The 16550-nt window shown below is 31.9% G+C and overlaps 1 protein-coding gene across 4 annotated transcripts in view; it reads right to left on the bottom strand.

The window, feature by feature from the left end:
* Positions 1-16550, bottom strand: part of LOC129740640 (uncharacterized) — a 315420-nt gene that overhangs the window by 135811 nt on the left and 163059 nt on the right. The window lies entirely within an intron of this gene.

The raw sequence follows: 16550 nt of genomic DNA, 5'->3' as shown, positions 1-16550 counted from the left end.
ACTAAAAAATCTGATAAAGCTTATAGCCAGATTTCGGTCAGTGTATAGAGTGTAAGTTTAATTATTTTTTTGAATGCAACAGACCTACAGTTTTTTTTCTGTGTAACCACTAAATTGTGAACATTTGAACAAAATTTGATTATTTTATTATGGTTTATCTATATTTTGTAATTTTAAAAGTACAACTATTTTTTAGAAATATTCTTTGAAATTCTAAACATAACGACATATTTTTGGGTGACTTTTGGGCCTTGTACCACACACAAAAATTTATCACACAATATTTAAACGTTTATTTTTTTAATAATATCATTTACATAGCGGGAGGAGGTGAGTTCAGAAATTATACAAAAAGGAGCGGTGAGTAAAAAAAGTTTGAGAACCACTGTTCTAGTTAATTTAATTGTCTTTTACCAAGAATTGAGATTGAGATGCTTTCTTCCAAAATCAGGATTTGCGATTAGAAGTGTATCAAGAAATTCAGAATTTTAATTTTTCTATTCATTTTTTTTTAGGAAATGATTGATATATGTACACTAACGGAAAAATAATTGAAAAAAATATTTTTACCTGTCTTTGTTAAACATACCTACATGTCTGTTTTAAATTAGATTATTTTTGGAGAGATCAAAAATTTTAATTGAAAGCAACCTCACCTTTAGTATATTAAATTCAGCATAAAACCAAAGCGAACCTTTATTTTAATTTACTTTTTATGCAGATTTTTTTTAAATATCTCAATCTAACAATCTATAACAACGTTTGACAAACAATTGTCGAAAACTACATCTAAGAGAAGCTTTAAAACATGAGAAAATTTGAAATGGACCTGGTTTTCGAAAAATTATCGTTTTGAAAGTGTCAAAAATATATTTGAGATCGAAAAACTTGTATTTTCGATCTCAAATATATAAAATCTCCAGGTCTAAAATGAACCACCATTCTGGATTTTTTGTTAGCCATATGTTAGCCAGAAAAGATGAAATATAAACCCCGTCTTATGTTAGCATTCCAGATTGCCCGGTTTATCCGGGCCTGCCACAATATTCAAGGAAAAATTCAAGGTGATTCCGATCTGGCCGGATACCTGGATTTTATGAAAAACTTAACGGTTTTTGTCCGGATTTATTCTCATTATTTGAAAAAACTACCAAAAAACTTCAAATTGAGCAATGATAAGCTTTAATTTTCGTGTCCGAAAAACGAATTCTTCAGAGTTATATTCAGCAAAATGAATACGAAATTGTTTTTGGGAACATCGAACAAAATTTGGGGTGCTTCGAAGAACAATAAAAGTTTCAAGTGATTTTAACCTATTTTTCTCTTAACTTCGTTCAAAAAATGGATAAATTTTGCACAGATTTGTCCGGATTTTGCCCGGATTTTGAAATGGAAAATTTTCAATCAAATGCCCGAGTTTTGTTAGGTTTTATTTTCAAAAAAAAAATTGCAGAAATACTCAGGATAAGTGATGGAAAAATTCTGGAATGCTTAATCTAAAGCAAGGTTGACAGATTGCCCGGTTTTATCCAGGTTTGCCCGAATATTTAACACAAAATTTGACAAAAGTCCGGCCCGGCCCGGTTGCCCGGATTTCATTAAAAAAGGCCCGGATCTTACCCGGATTTATTCACTTTATTTACCAGAACAAACAAAAAAAAACAAATTGTGTTGTAATTTTTTTTATTTTTTGCATCAAAAACGACATTTTTTGAGCAAGTTTTATAAAAATAATTTTGAGAGACTTAAATACGATTTAAAAACCGCTGATGAAAAAAAATATTGTTTTCAAGTTTTTTTTTTCTTGATTTGTGTCGAGTAATTCCTGGATTTTGACCAAATTTGCCCGGATATTGCCCGGATTATTGGTCGATATTTTAAAATCAAATGCCCGGATTTTGCCAGGTTTTTAGATAAAATAGCCCGGATTTGTCCGGCCCGGGTACGTGCTGAAAAAATTCAGGTAACCTTAGTCTAAAGCAGTGGTTTTCAAACTTTTTTCACTCACCGCCCTCTTTTGCAAAATTTTCAAGCACAACGCCCCCCTGGGCACATTTTCAGAAAATCTATTAAAAAATGAAAATCTGGATCGTTGAAAAACCATTAGATTTTGGCTCGATGTTGTTGTAAGGCTCAATTCAAAACTCTTTCAAATTTATATGAGACCCTCAGAGCAAAAGGGGTAGGGGTTATTAAAAGTGTAAAAATTTTCGATTTTGATTAAATAATGTCGAACGATTCTTACATTTCGAACTTTATTCCACTATTTTTCAGATTCTTAGAATTTTATTTACATACCATTTTGTTCGAAAGAAAAATGCAATTTTTTTGAAAAATATATGGAAAATGTTATGTTTGGTACATAAAAAATTATGAGCGTTTTTTTTTCTTCGAAATTTGCTTTTATGCACTTATACTAAGGTTGCCAGAATTTTCCCAGCACGTAGCCAGAATCTGGGATATTTTATTTAAAAACCTGGCAAAATCTGGGCATTTGATTTCAAAATTGTCGACCAAAAGCCCAGGTAATAGGTATCCATTCAAATTTTTGTCAAAAAAAGTCATGAAAAAACTTGAAAAAAAAAATTTGTTTGTCATAATTCATTAGCAGTTTTTAATAGTATTTTTGGCATTAAAAAAAATTTCATGATTATTTCCATAAAATTTGCTCAAAAAATTTCTTTTTGGACGCATAATCTTCTCAAATTATATATCTTACATTATGGTAAACAAAATTTTCTATTCATCATTAATTAGCATTAGTGTGAAGATTAAATTTCATTATTGAATACAAATTAAATACTGTAAAGCCGGTAAAATAACGTAGAAATAGTATTACTTCTTGACATCTGAATCTGAATTTGAGTCTTGTTCAAAGTTTTGCAGCATTCCCGGGTTTTAAAGTTTAAATTAGATTCTAATAACTAAATCCAGGCAATGTTGATGATAACCGAAAAAAATTAAAAGTTTATCCATGGCAAGTGGCACAATTGATTTTTTTTGAATCGATTGAAATAGAGATGAACACATAAGAACTAAAAATAAAAGTTCTCTAATCTAAAATAATTCTTACATAATTTCGTTCAAACAAATCTATCACTAAATCACATATGACGCCTTTTTATACAGATTGTTTTGAAGGTATTTTCTGTTTAGCAGATTTGTTGAGATAATACATTTTATAGATTATCAAGCAATGCCATCTAAAATTATTCTTGTTTTTGTATAATCCAAAATAATGTTACTAAACAGGATCAACATGAGAAGAGTGTATACAGAATCAGTGACAGTAAAAAAAAATATTTTATTAACATTTACAATTTATTTTAATTTAAATACTAGAACAAAAGTTTGCTTGCAGCTTTGTGAAATCATAGATATTTCAGTCTTCATCCTGATATCTAGTTTTGTAACGTAATTTCATTTTGCATTGACCTTACTCGTTTTTATTCCAAATCTATGTTGTTTCGTGATTTGTGAAAATGTGAATTAAGACCTCATCGCCCCCCTGAGCTCTTCCAACGCCCCCCAAATTTCAACATTAAGCTCACCGCCCCCTAGAAGCTCTCAACGCCCCCAAGGGGGCGGTAGGGACCACTTTGAAAACCACTGGTCTAAAGGGTAGTATTTGTAACCGAAAAACTACTGAAATTAAGTTCTTTAGCCCATGTGGTTATGCAATTTTTGAAAAAAAAAAATTTAACAATAATGTTTTGTGTAGTACTAAAGTTGTATGTAATCATAAAACAATATTCTGTGCATTTTTCAGTTAAATAAAATGGGTTTTAGTGGGTTAACATTAAATCATTGTTTCAATGTAATACGAAGGATAAAAAAGTTAGTCTTCCAGTAGATGGCCTACGCTTCTGGAGCGATTATTTGAGAATTAGTCAATTAGCAATTTAAATAACTTCTTTTATTTGATAAACATTTCCACGGAGTGGAAAATTTTGAAAATTTAGTCGGTTACCCATAAAAAGTTTTAAATTTTTATTGAAGCTCGTGCCTTTTAAGGTGTTATTTTTGAACAGTATCTAAAAGATTGTGTGAACTATATTTGAATGCCTAACAGAAATTTTAGAACATTGCGTTGCGTTGTGTTCAAGTTTAAACTCACTATAAGCTTTTTCAACGAATACAAGTGACATTTAAAGATGTTCAATGAAAATTAAAAATAAATCCTATCGGGATTGATGCTTACCTCAGTCAAAAAAACGTGTGCAAAAACAAAACCGAATACGACACCAAATGAAACACCGAAATCGCGGATTTTATGTTCCAGTCAAGCAAGCATTCTGATATTGTGCAGCTATTTCCAGCGAAAGCTATTGAAAACGAGTCCGAGCAAAAAAAGGCAAGCAAAAGTCATCAAAGTGCAATCCTCGCAGTTGGAGTTGAATGGAAAAGTAAAATTGCGTGGAATGAGAAAGAAACAGGGTGAAGTGCCGATACACTCGCTGGTGCAATGATATTTGCATATTGTGTGAGTGGGTGTTGTTGGCTTTTAAACGCTGAACAAAATGCTTGGCTCATTGGTTTTCATCAAAACACTGAAAAAAAAATTTTTTTTTTGAGTGTTGAATTGATTTTTCCCCGGAAAACAAAGACATAATTCTGCGAGATAGTTTATCATATTCGATTTGTAGAATGTAGAATCGATTCAATCAACTATTTCATCCGAAATCTGGGTGTATCTCCTCAGTCAGTCTGTTAACAACACAGCAACAGTATTGTTCTTTTGCTTAAATAATATCACTTCTCGTCACTTCCGGAGGAATGTCCTCACTTTGTTGCACTTTATTGCTACATTTATAGCATTCGTTTGTTCCGTTGCGTTGTATCAAGAAAAAGCTATTTCAACCTTTTTTTTTCTTCCGTCGTTTTTTTTACTCACAAATGGCTAAAATGTAAAGTGTGTACAATATGCTGCTGGCTGCTGCTGAGCCTTCTAGACAATGGCGTCGATCCGAAAAAGTGATTTCACTTCATCCAAGCGAGCGCGCGGGCGGATGGCAGTTTCCGGTTTCCTTACCGCCCTCAGAAAGTGTGTCCGTAAGAGGATTAGTCCTGAGCTAAGCCTTCGGTCGCTAGTCGCAAGTCGTCGTCGTCTGGCGGATGTTGTAGGTGCAAAAATGGGTTTAATGCCAGCCAGGGCAATAAAATGACGAAAAACATTGTAGATTGAGCCTCTGGTCCTGGTCCTGGTTTGGTCGGGACACGTTCGTGTAGCCGGACAAATCGTTGCGGATAGAAATAAACTTTTCGCCCCGTTCGTTCGTCGCAATAGTCTGAAGAAGGCCCGGGAGAAAAATAACAACTTTGTTTGTTGGAAAATATCCTGTTACCTGCTGCACAATTTAGCGCGGTGGAGACAAAGTTTCAAATGAAGTTGTTTTCTTGCAGTTTTTCTCCTAAGTTTATGTGTCATGATATTTTTTAGAAAATAAATATCTAAAGAAATTTCTTTAAACGTTAAACTTTTACATCATGTCATCGAACTTCTCCTTCGAGTAACATTTCTCAGGGGACGCATTATCTCGAAAGATAGTATCAAAGCTAAAGTCTTTAAGTATTATTGAAGACATCGAAAAACGGCGCTCAAACCTATTTAACACCAGACTTTCCAGATATTTCCCCTCCCCTCCCACCCCTCCCTTCCGACCTGTTTTCCTTCTTAAGGACTTTCGACAAAAGTTAATAAAAGGGAAGCTTAAAATTGTATCAATATTGTCGGGCGAAGAGTCCCAAAGTAGATGAGCTCGTAGGAGTTTCTGGGGAGAAGGTGGAGCTTTACACTTTTCACCTCGTTTTCTCTTTGATCCGATTGGAAATTCAATTTCATGGTCTCTCTCTTCCCCTGCTACTACCTATTTTTATGGGTCCTCCCCATTCTGCTGCTTTCCACTTTATTGGCTCCGCATTACCACCAGACTCCATTTCGTTAGCTACTCGCCGACCACAAATTAGCGCACACACGTTAGCGTGTTGTATATTGTAAATGCACTTCTCCATTATTTTTTCTCCCTCTCCATCATGGTTTCTCCCGTTTTCGGGATCGTTAAATGAAGAATCGAGGGACAGAGGAGGGATACTTTTAAATTCTACGAACAATAATCGAAAATAGGGTTTTATATCCTTTGGTTTAGTTTTTCTAATGAATTTTATCCCAATCTGAAAGATAAGAAATGTGATGAGCTTTCGACTGTATACTGATTCTCAGTTATTGATTCTGAATTATGGATTCCATATTCTTCATTGAAAAGAAAAAACCTCGGACGCCAATTCTGTGTCTGATGTGTTATTTGGGCTTCATTTTTTATGAAAAAACGACCAAAATAACAAAAGTGACAAAAATGACAAAAATGACAAAAATGACAAAAATGACAAAAATGACAAAAATGACAAAAATGACAAAAATGACAAAAATGACAAAAATGACAAAAATGACAAAAATGACAAAAATGACAAAAATGACAAAAATGACAAAAATGACAAAAATGACAAAAATGACAAAAATGACAAAAATGACAAAAATGACAAAAATGACAAAAATGACAAAAATGACAAAAATGACAAAAATGACAAAAATGACAAAAATGACAAAAATGACAAAAATGACAAAAATGACAAAAATGACAAAAATGACAAAAATGACAAAAATGACAAAAATGACAAAAATGACAAAAATGACAAAAATGACAAAAATGACAAAAATGACAAAAATGACAAAAATGACAAAAATGACAAAAATGACAAAAATGACAAAAATGACAAAAATGACAAAAATGACAAAAATGACAAAAATGACAAAAATGACAAAAATGACAAAAATGACAAAAATGACAAAAATGACAAAAATGACAAAAATGACAAAAATGACAAAAATTACAAAAATGACAAAAATTACAAAAATGACAAAAATGACAAAAATGACAAAAATGACAAAAATGACAAAAATGACAAAAATGACAAAAATGACAAAAATGACAAAAATGACAAAAATGACAAAAATGACAAAAATGACAAAAATGACAAAAATGACAAAAATGACAAAAATGACAAAAATGACAAAAATGACAAAAATGACAAAAATGACAAAAATGACAAAAATGACAAAAATGACAAAAATGACAAAAATGACAAAAATGACAAAAATGACAAAAATGACAAAAATGACAAAAATGACAAAAATGACAAAAATGACAAAAATGACAAAAATGACAAAAATGACAAAAATGACAAAAATGACAAAAATGACAAAAATGACAAAAATGACAAAAATGACAAAAATGACAAAAATGACAAAAATGACAAAAATGACAAAAATGACAAAAATGCCAAAATGACAAAAATGACAAAAATGACAAAAATGACAAAAATGACAAAAATGACAAAAATGACAAAAATGACAAAAATGACAAAAATTACAAAAATTACAAAAATTACAAAAATTACAAAAATTACAAAAATTACAAAAATTACAAAAATTACAAAAATGACAAAAATGACAAAAATGACAAAAATGACAAAAATGACAAAAATGACAAAAATGACAAAAATGACAAAAATGACAAAAATGACAAAAATGACAAAAATGACAAAAATGACAAAAATGACAAAAATGACAAAAATGACAAAAATGACAAAAATGACAAAAATGACAAAAATGACAAAAATGACAAAAATGACAAAAATGACAAAAATGACAAAAATGACAAAAATGACAAAAATGACAAAAATGACAAAAATGACAAAAATGACAAAAATGACAAAAATGACAAAAATGACAAAAATGACAAAAATGACAAAAATGACAAAAATGACAAAAATGACAAAAATGACAAAAATGACAAAAATGACAAAAATTACAAAAATGACAAAAATGACAAAAATGACAAAAATGACAAAAATGACAAAAATGACAAAAACGACAAAAATGACAAAAATGACAAAAATGACAAAAATGACAAAAATGACAAAAATGACAAAAATGACAAAAATGACAAAAATGACAAAAATGACAAAAATGACAAAAATGACAAAAATGACAAAAATGACAAAAATGACAAAAATGACAAAAATGACAAAAATGACAAAAATGACAAAAATGACAAAAATGACAATAAAATTCTAAATTACATCTATTACAAAAAAATTTGAAATTACAAAAATGACAAAAAAATTCTAAATTACATCTATTACAAAAAAATTTGAAATTACAAAAATTACAAAAATTTCAAAAATAACAAACATTTTAAAAATCACAAAAATTACAAAAATTATTCAAATTTCAAAATTGACAAAAATTACAAAAAAAATTTAAAATTACATCAATTACAAAAATTTTAGAAATAACAGAAAATCACAAAAATGACAAAAATTTCGAAAATTTCAAAAACTACAAAAATTTCAAAAATACCAAAAATTACAGAAATTACAAAATTTACAAAAATTACAAAAATTACAAAAATTACAAAAATTACAAAAATTACAAAAATTACAAAAATTACAAAAATTACAAAAATTACAAAAATTACAAAAATTACAAAAATTACAAAAATTACAAAAATTACAAAAATTACAAAAATTACAAAAATTACAAAAATTACAAAAATTACAAAAATGACAAAAATTACAAAATTTACAAAAATTACAAAAATTACAAAAATTACAAAAATTACAAAAATTACAAAAATACAAAAATGACAAAAAAATTCTAAATTACATCTATTACATAAAAATTTGAAATTACAAAAATTACAAAAATTTCAAAAATAACAAACATTTTAAAAATCACAAAAATTACAAAAATTATTCAAATTTCAAAATTGACAAAAATGACAAAAAATTTTAAAATTACATCAATTACAAAAATTTTAGTAATAACAGAAAATCACAAAAATTGCAAAAATTTCGAAAATTTTAAAAACTACAAAAATTTGAAAAATCACAAAAATTACAGAAATTACAAAATTTACAAAAATTACAAAAATTACAACAATTTCAAAAATTTCAGAAAATTCAAAAGTCACAAAAATTACAGAAATTATAATTTTTTTTCTTTAACTCAGAAATTACAAATATCACAAAATTTTCAAAATTGACAAAAAGACATTAACGATAAAATTCTCTTATGTCATTTATGTCAAATATGTTTATTTTGTCAATTTTGAATAAAAAAATTTGGTTTTGTTAAATAAGATTTTTTTTATCAAATTGGTTCATTTAGTTAGTTTTCTCAGTTTTGTAAATAATTTCAAATTTTTCCAATAATGTCAATGAATACCGAATTGACTAAATTAAAACACAACTTCATTTTTTCATTTTTTTTTTGTCGATTTCGTCGATTTTATCATTTTTTTTAATTTGGTCAATTTTTTTCAATGTTGTCATTTTTGTCAATTTCCTTATTGTTTTCATTTATGTTTATTCTGTCAATTAAGTTCATTTCATCATTTATGTTAATTTTGTCGTTTTTGGTCTTATTTTTCAATTTTGTAAATTTTTCGATTTTTTTCGAATTTTTTTCTAATTTAGTTATTTTTGTCAATTTTTGTGTGCTTCATTAAGAGCAAAGAATACGCGAGAATGTTTTGCGTTTCCTGGGTAAGTCAGAATTCAGTTGGCATCTAGTGAATGATGAAACGGTTTTCGAGTCGTTATTCAAACTCAGCGTATCGATTATCATAGAGGTGTCGAAAGATGGTTAGACACAAGAAGTGACACAAACTGGGACGATAATTGGAAGTAGGAACACTGGAGTGCTCGTTAATATGAAAGATCTGCTTTACATTCCTGATGTCAGGAACAACCTGATGTCGGTCAAGAAGCTGGCGAAGGCTGAAATATCAGTGCTTTTTTTGGAAACAAATCTAGAATAATAAAAGATGGAATGGCAGTTGCGGTCGCATATCTGAATTGTAATTTTAAAAAAATGCAGATCAAGATAAATTCAGGTGGTTACTAAGCCAGAAAAGAGAGCTGGTTGGTACCTTTCGAATCAGAAGGTATGAAACGAACGTCGAACATAGCCACCAAACATCAAGGTTCGTCACATTTGACTAATAGAGATTTGCAGGATTAGCTTAATGGCTCCGGAAATTTTTCTGAAGCAAATCCTTATCAGCTTTAGAGAGTGGAAAGAAATCTCTGAAAGCTAAGACCCATACAAAACATGATTGTTTTAGGTCGGCATATTCTTCAAAACTCTATTGAATTCACTTTCAATCTCGAGGAAAAGTCTTTCAAGAAACTAAAACGTTGAAGAATATGCAATCTCAAGAATAAGTAATAAAAAACTAAAAGTGGCTCCAGAGATATTTTTTCAACACACAATCTCAATTTACATAACGTAATTCCAAAGATGGTCTCTCCCAGTGAAGAAAACCTTCAAAGCACTTTCTTTCTTTAAAAAAAAACATTTCCAAAAATTGATTTGATGAATTATTCAGATATCTTATTTTAGTTTTGATTGAACTTGTAAATGTTCAAAGACTGTCAGACTGTCAGATTTCATGAAGTTCCTTGTTCAAACACATTCCAACCAAATCGTGGTCTGGCGCAATCTGAGCGTTGAAAGCCGGCGAAAAAAAGGGGAAATACTACTGGTACATTCAAGATATGAAAAGCTTCTTAAGAATCCACAAAGCAGCATCGTAGCGTAACAGAAGGCTTGTATGCATACTTTATTGGATAGGGACCACATGGGAGTAATCCTGTCTTTAGTGCAGAATAAAGAGAGGAAACGAAAAAAAACACAGAAATCCTAACCATTTTCTGGGACATTCTGTTCGGTTAGTTCATATTCCATGTTCTCTACGATGACGATGATGCAATCTGGTGTGGCCGCAGTACATCCGAGCAAAATAATAATCTTTTCACTACCACCGCTCTTTTCCAGCAGCCATGTGTTGATGCTGGCAGGAAGATATTCTGAATTTGCTGGATGCTACTGAAGACTGCAAAGTCACATTTGGCTCGGGATAATAGGGTAGTTCATCGAGTGTTGACATCCACCGGGTCTCTCCAATCAACATTGTACTTTGCATAATGACGGGTGGGGCCAAATTTGTTCATATTCGAGGATCATGCTCCCAATTACTATGCCACTTTACTAATCCGCATTTTTGGGAATGTCGAAAACCATTCTCTGACAAACGAAATCGCACACATAGGATGTGATGATAACCTACCAAATTCCGGATAGTGTAGTGGCAAATGGTTTTCGACTGTTTTGCAGTATTTTATTCTAAAAGTAATCAACTCTTCTGTACAAAAAGAAGGTTTGTGGAAAAGATGTCAGATTTAGTGGTCTAATAAATTAATTAACATAGAAAAAAATTTCAGCCTAATTAAAATTTTTGGCCGACATATTTCAACAAAGTTCAGAATTTTAATTTGTTAGGTCTAGTTCTTGAAAATTCTGAAATCTTTTCTGATTCAATGATCAGTTGAAACTATAAACAACTAAGTACATCCCATTTTCCGGCTCGAATATCCTATTCCAATATCCACATGCCCACCCACTGACTAAACAACTGACGAAATGACAAGTAAATTGAGTTCACAATTTGTCAACCCCAGTGTGAAATTAAAAACTCTCTCAACTCAACCTGGCAGCTGTGGCTGCCGCTGGCGCTGGATGCCTAGGCAAGCAATGATGGGGATAATGTCCTTTTAACCGAGCAGTGTTTGTACCCAATTTTAAACCGTTCGTCCGAAAGTTATTTTCCCGAATGGTGTTCCTGTAGGTATTATAAAATCGAAACTTGATCAAACAAATTCAATCTTAAATAATCTTGATAAAACTTATTTCAAACTTTTCGAGTAAAATCTAGACGACATTTTCTGAAAATCGTAAAGTTTTCCGGACAAATTGTCCAACTTCCACTTCCGGTCCTTTTCCAGTAAAGCACACAAACATCAGCAGGCCATGGCTATTACTCACAGATGTCATATGCAGATTTCCGCCCGCTCCCTTAGAGTGATATGAAGGAGGCAAGAAAATCCAAGTAGGTCGACCAGTGAGTTTCTCTCATCAGCTCCAGCCTGCTTGTTCATCTTTCGTTCTTGTTGTTGTTGTTGGAAGATGGTTCCTGAGAGATACGGATGAAGATGAAGTTGACAACGAGGGCAAATGGGAAGCCGCCACCAGTCAGCGAGGGTGACTTTTGGGTTTGATAACATCATGCGGGGAAAACTTTCGGATCAACTGTTCTCAAGACAGACGGCTCACGTGACAGTTTTATTAAGATAAGCTTTTTGAAGGCAGTAGGAAATTTGGTTTCGGGGGAGTTTACCGATAAACTGATTTCTGATTTTCTAGTTTCCTAAAGAGATCCAAAGATTTTGAATTTGCGTTAGGGTATGCCTGGCCGCCTTATTCCTCCAAACACCTCCGGAAGAGGATTAAATCAGAAAAAAGATCGATTTTGAAAGTTGCTTTGACAAATAGGATGGTCTTCTAATATTGTCACAAAATGTTTCAAAAACTTTATTTTGTAATAAAGTAATTTAATTTTAGGACTTCTTGAGAACTTGCCAAGTATATGGTGTTATTTTTAAGGATAATAACTTTGCATTTACAAATAACTAGCACCAAAAGATTTAAAAGTTCTCCATAAATACCTTTTCTCAAACCTTCTGAGACTTAACCTCACCAAAATAAAGTATATGATCTTTCGCTCTTATTAAAAAAAAACTCATAATAATCCCAAAATCACTGAAATCGCGAATGAAAAATTGAACAACTTCAAATATTTGGGTATTATTTACTCTGGATGAAACCCTTTCATGGAGCAATCACGTTGAAAATTTACAAAAATGATCTCATCTTACAGCCGAATCTTATTGAAGGTCAAAGCATTCGTTCCACTCCACGATCTGGTTAAATTCTAAATATTTTGCCTTTATACGTTCTCATTTATATTATTTGAGGGGAAAGGGCAACAACCTCTCGATTTACAAACAATGTTAATGTATTTGATAATTTGCACTCGTCAAACAGTAGACAAAGCCTATGATTTATAACAGGAGTTTGAATCAATAATACCCGCTATTCTCATCATTTATTACACAGAACATCTTCAACTTCCCGTGGCCAACGTTGAATTTCTTTTATAGGCCCAACCAAATGTAACGGTCTTCTTTGAGATATATGTAAATAGTTCAACGAATAGACACTGTTTCAAGACCAAACTAATAGGTACGTTATTTCAAAGAAAATTTAAGACGTTGATCATTCAACCACTATTTCGAAGTTATTTATTATTAGTCGGGTTTTATTTTCTTAACTATAAATCTTCTATACAACTAAAAATGATTGTTTGTCTGTCTGTCTGTTCCCTATAGACTCGGGAACTACTGAACCAATCATTGTGAAAATTGGTACATTAAGGTTTCTGAGGCCGGAGATGGTTCCTAAAATACTTTCAAACGGCTTCGACGTAAAGGAAAGGGGGCACCCTTACAAAATTTTAAAAAAAATATGACATAATTCGAACAATTTTCAGAAACAACTGAACCAATCAACGTGAAACTTGGTGTGTAGCCGTTTTTAAGACTGGGAATGTTTTCCAAAATACTTTCAAACCCCTCCGAATCCTAAAAAAGGGGCTACTATACAAAATTACCTGAAATTTAACATAATTCGAACAATTTTCGGAAACTTCTGAACCCATCAACATGAAATTTTGTGTGTAGCCCTTTTCGAGACCAAGAATGGATTTGATAATAGTTTTAAACATCTCCAAATCCAAAGAAGGGGAGCTCTCATACAAATCTTTAAAAAAAATTGACGAAATTTTAACAATCCTCGAAGGGTTATTGTTAAACATTGATAAACGTAAGCGTTTTGACTTAATGAGACGATGTTTTGAATTGAGAAACAAGTTTTAAAAAATTGAATGATATATTTTATTGATAGACGCTACCGATTTTAATGAAAGAATACCCTCATATTGTCTTAGTGTTTAGTGTTTATTGTCTTAGTGTTGTTGTATTGGAGATCCATCCTATTTTTTCCTTAAGGGTGGCTCCTTCAACCTTCAAACTATAAAGTTATAAACAATCTATAAGCTCAAACGCCATGACAAGTACTTCGCTTTAAATAATGTTGAAATTCAATTTTAAAGGAAGTATATTTTAATTATAATAATTTTTACGCACCTAATTTTTCCAAGCAAGGGGTAGTAAAGCACACTGGGTCAGCTAGTTTGTTAGAATTAAATGTATTTTATCTTATTTTTTTAAGTTTTAAATTTTATTTGTATACTTAAAAGAGTATGCTGAGCTTGAGAGTGTTTTTTTTGGTGCAAGAAAATTTCATTTTTCCCAAATCAAATTGGACATAAAAAAAATTTACTCACGAAAAATGATTACTGTGATTCTGTGCCAAATCTTCTTTCCGGAGAATCTCGGAAGCAACTCGTAGCACTGTCCAGGGAATAAAAAAGAAAATAGCCTTGAGAGTCCTCAACGTTATTTGAGAAACTGGTTAGTCCTTTCCTTTTCTTAAAATACATTACTGGAAATAAGTATAAAGACAACTGTAGTTTTTACTGCAATTATGTTTACAGTGTAAACAACTGTAACCGAATGTTAGTCAATGTAAATGTAGTGGTGAGTAGAATATTATCTGTGTGTCAGAATGGGTTTGATTGCATGTGTGCGTGTCAGAGTATAAATATTTTCATTTTGCGCCTGGAAATAAGTATAAAGACAGTTGTTTGCTTCTGTTCATTTTCGCTCGCGGAGGATATTTTTTACGCTGAAAGTGATAAGTTTTGTCCAATATGAAGTGAATTGATGGTGACAAAGAAAGAAAACATCATTGGTGAAGGTTTTCACATTTTATTTGATATTTACAGGAAAAATGCCAAAAAATAGCCCTTTGAGCGATTATGTGAAGAGTAGAGTAGATACTCTTCGAAAACAAGGGCTAACCTTGCGTGAAATCGGCATCAGGATTGGTAGGAGTAAGGATGTGGTGCATAATTATCTGCGGCTAGGCGAAAAATATGCAACAAAGAAGCGATGTGGACGTCCATCTTCCCTGACGCCGAGGTTTAAGAGGGAAATAAAACGACTGGAGGTCCACCAAAAGCTGTCTTCTGGGGAAATCAAGGCGGAGAAGAAGCTGACAGTATCTTGGCGTCGGATTCGGCATGTTCTCAAAGAAGATCCTAATGTGTCCTTCACCAAAACAACGCCTGTACCAAGACTTCTTCCTCGTCACAAAAAAGCCCGTTTTGCTTTTGCCGAAAAGTACCAATTTTGAAAGAGTGGTCAAACGTTGTTTTTAGTGACGAGAAGAAGTTCAACCTAGACGGGACAGATGGTTTTAGCAGCCGCTGTTACGACAAGAGGCAGAAGAGGCCAACGAGAGAGAAACGAAACTTTGGTGGAGGTTCTGTCATGATCTGGGCCGGCATAAGCATGGCTGGAAAGACACCTGTTTGTTTCATCCCTACCCGGATGGACTCACAGATGTATTGCCAGCTATTAGAAGAAGTTCTTGTTCCATTTTCGGAAAATTGTATGAGCGAAAACATGGTTTTCCAGCAAGACAATGCTGCCTGCCATGCGTCCAGAGCTACGAAAGAATTCTTGGAACTTCATAACATCCCTCTGGAGTGACCAGCCTGCAGTCCGGATCTAAATCCGATCGAAAACGTTTGGGGGCTTCTCTCCCGTAACATTTTCTAGCATGGCCGAAGTTATGAAACGGCTGGACAAATTAAAATGGCGATTCAGGACGAATGGTCAAATTTGGATCCGAACGTTTTGAAAAGATTCATAACTTCTGTGCCACGACGATTGCAAGAAGTCATTGTCAAGAAAGGCGATGCTACACATTATCAGAAAATCAGATCAATAGAAACGTGTTTTTTTAATAAAATAGCCTTTGTCTTTATACTTATTTCCAACCCGAAAATCCGTTTTTAGAGCATATTTATTTTGAGATGCATGAATCTTGCAAAACAACAGTATTTCAAGAAATGGCCTTCTTCTATGAATCGACCGTGGACAAGTGTTGAATTGAATAATCACAGGAAAGTACAGAATTCCCTATATATATATAGCTTGTCTTTATACTTATTTCCAGCAGTGTATACATACACAGCAAAAATTATTTCCTGTAAAATTAAGCAAATGTCCTGTAACAAAAAGGAGCAGGACATTTTTCGTAATTTTTCAGGTCGAAAACATAATAACGTGACATTTAATTTTTAGTGTACAACTTTTTTACAGGACATTTGCTATAATAATAATTGAACCTTCGTTAACCTTCAAGGAACAAAATTTAAAATTACTGGTTTTGTAAATTACAGGTGATTTATTTTAAAGGTTGCAGTTTTCAGTGACACGTAATAGTCAAAAAAAATTTCTGCGTACATACATAGCTTGTTTTCCTTCCACAAAGGACTCATTTAAAAAAGTTTGTTTTCAAATTTTGGAACCAATTCATGTTTTTATTATGAAATAACGCTGAGTGTTCAAAATATTTTTGAAAATGTGCAATTGCCGTATTTTAACTTTTCACTATTCAA

Source organism: Uranotaenia lowii, chromosome 1, assembly GCF_029784155.1.
Source record: "Uranotaenia lowii strain MFRU-FL chromosome 1, ASM2978415v1, whole genome shotgun sequence".
Taxonomy (NCBI): Eukaryota; Metazoa; Arthropoda; class Insecta; order Diptera; family Culicidae; genus Uranotaenia; species Uranotaenia lowii.
This window is presented reverse-complemented; position numbering and strand designations above follow the sequence as displayed.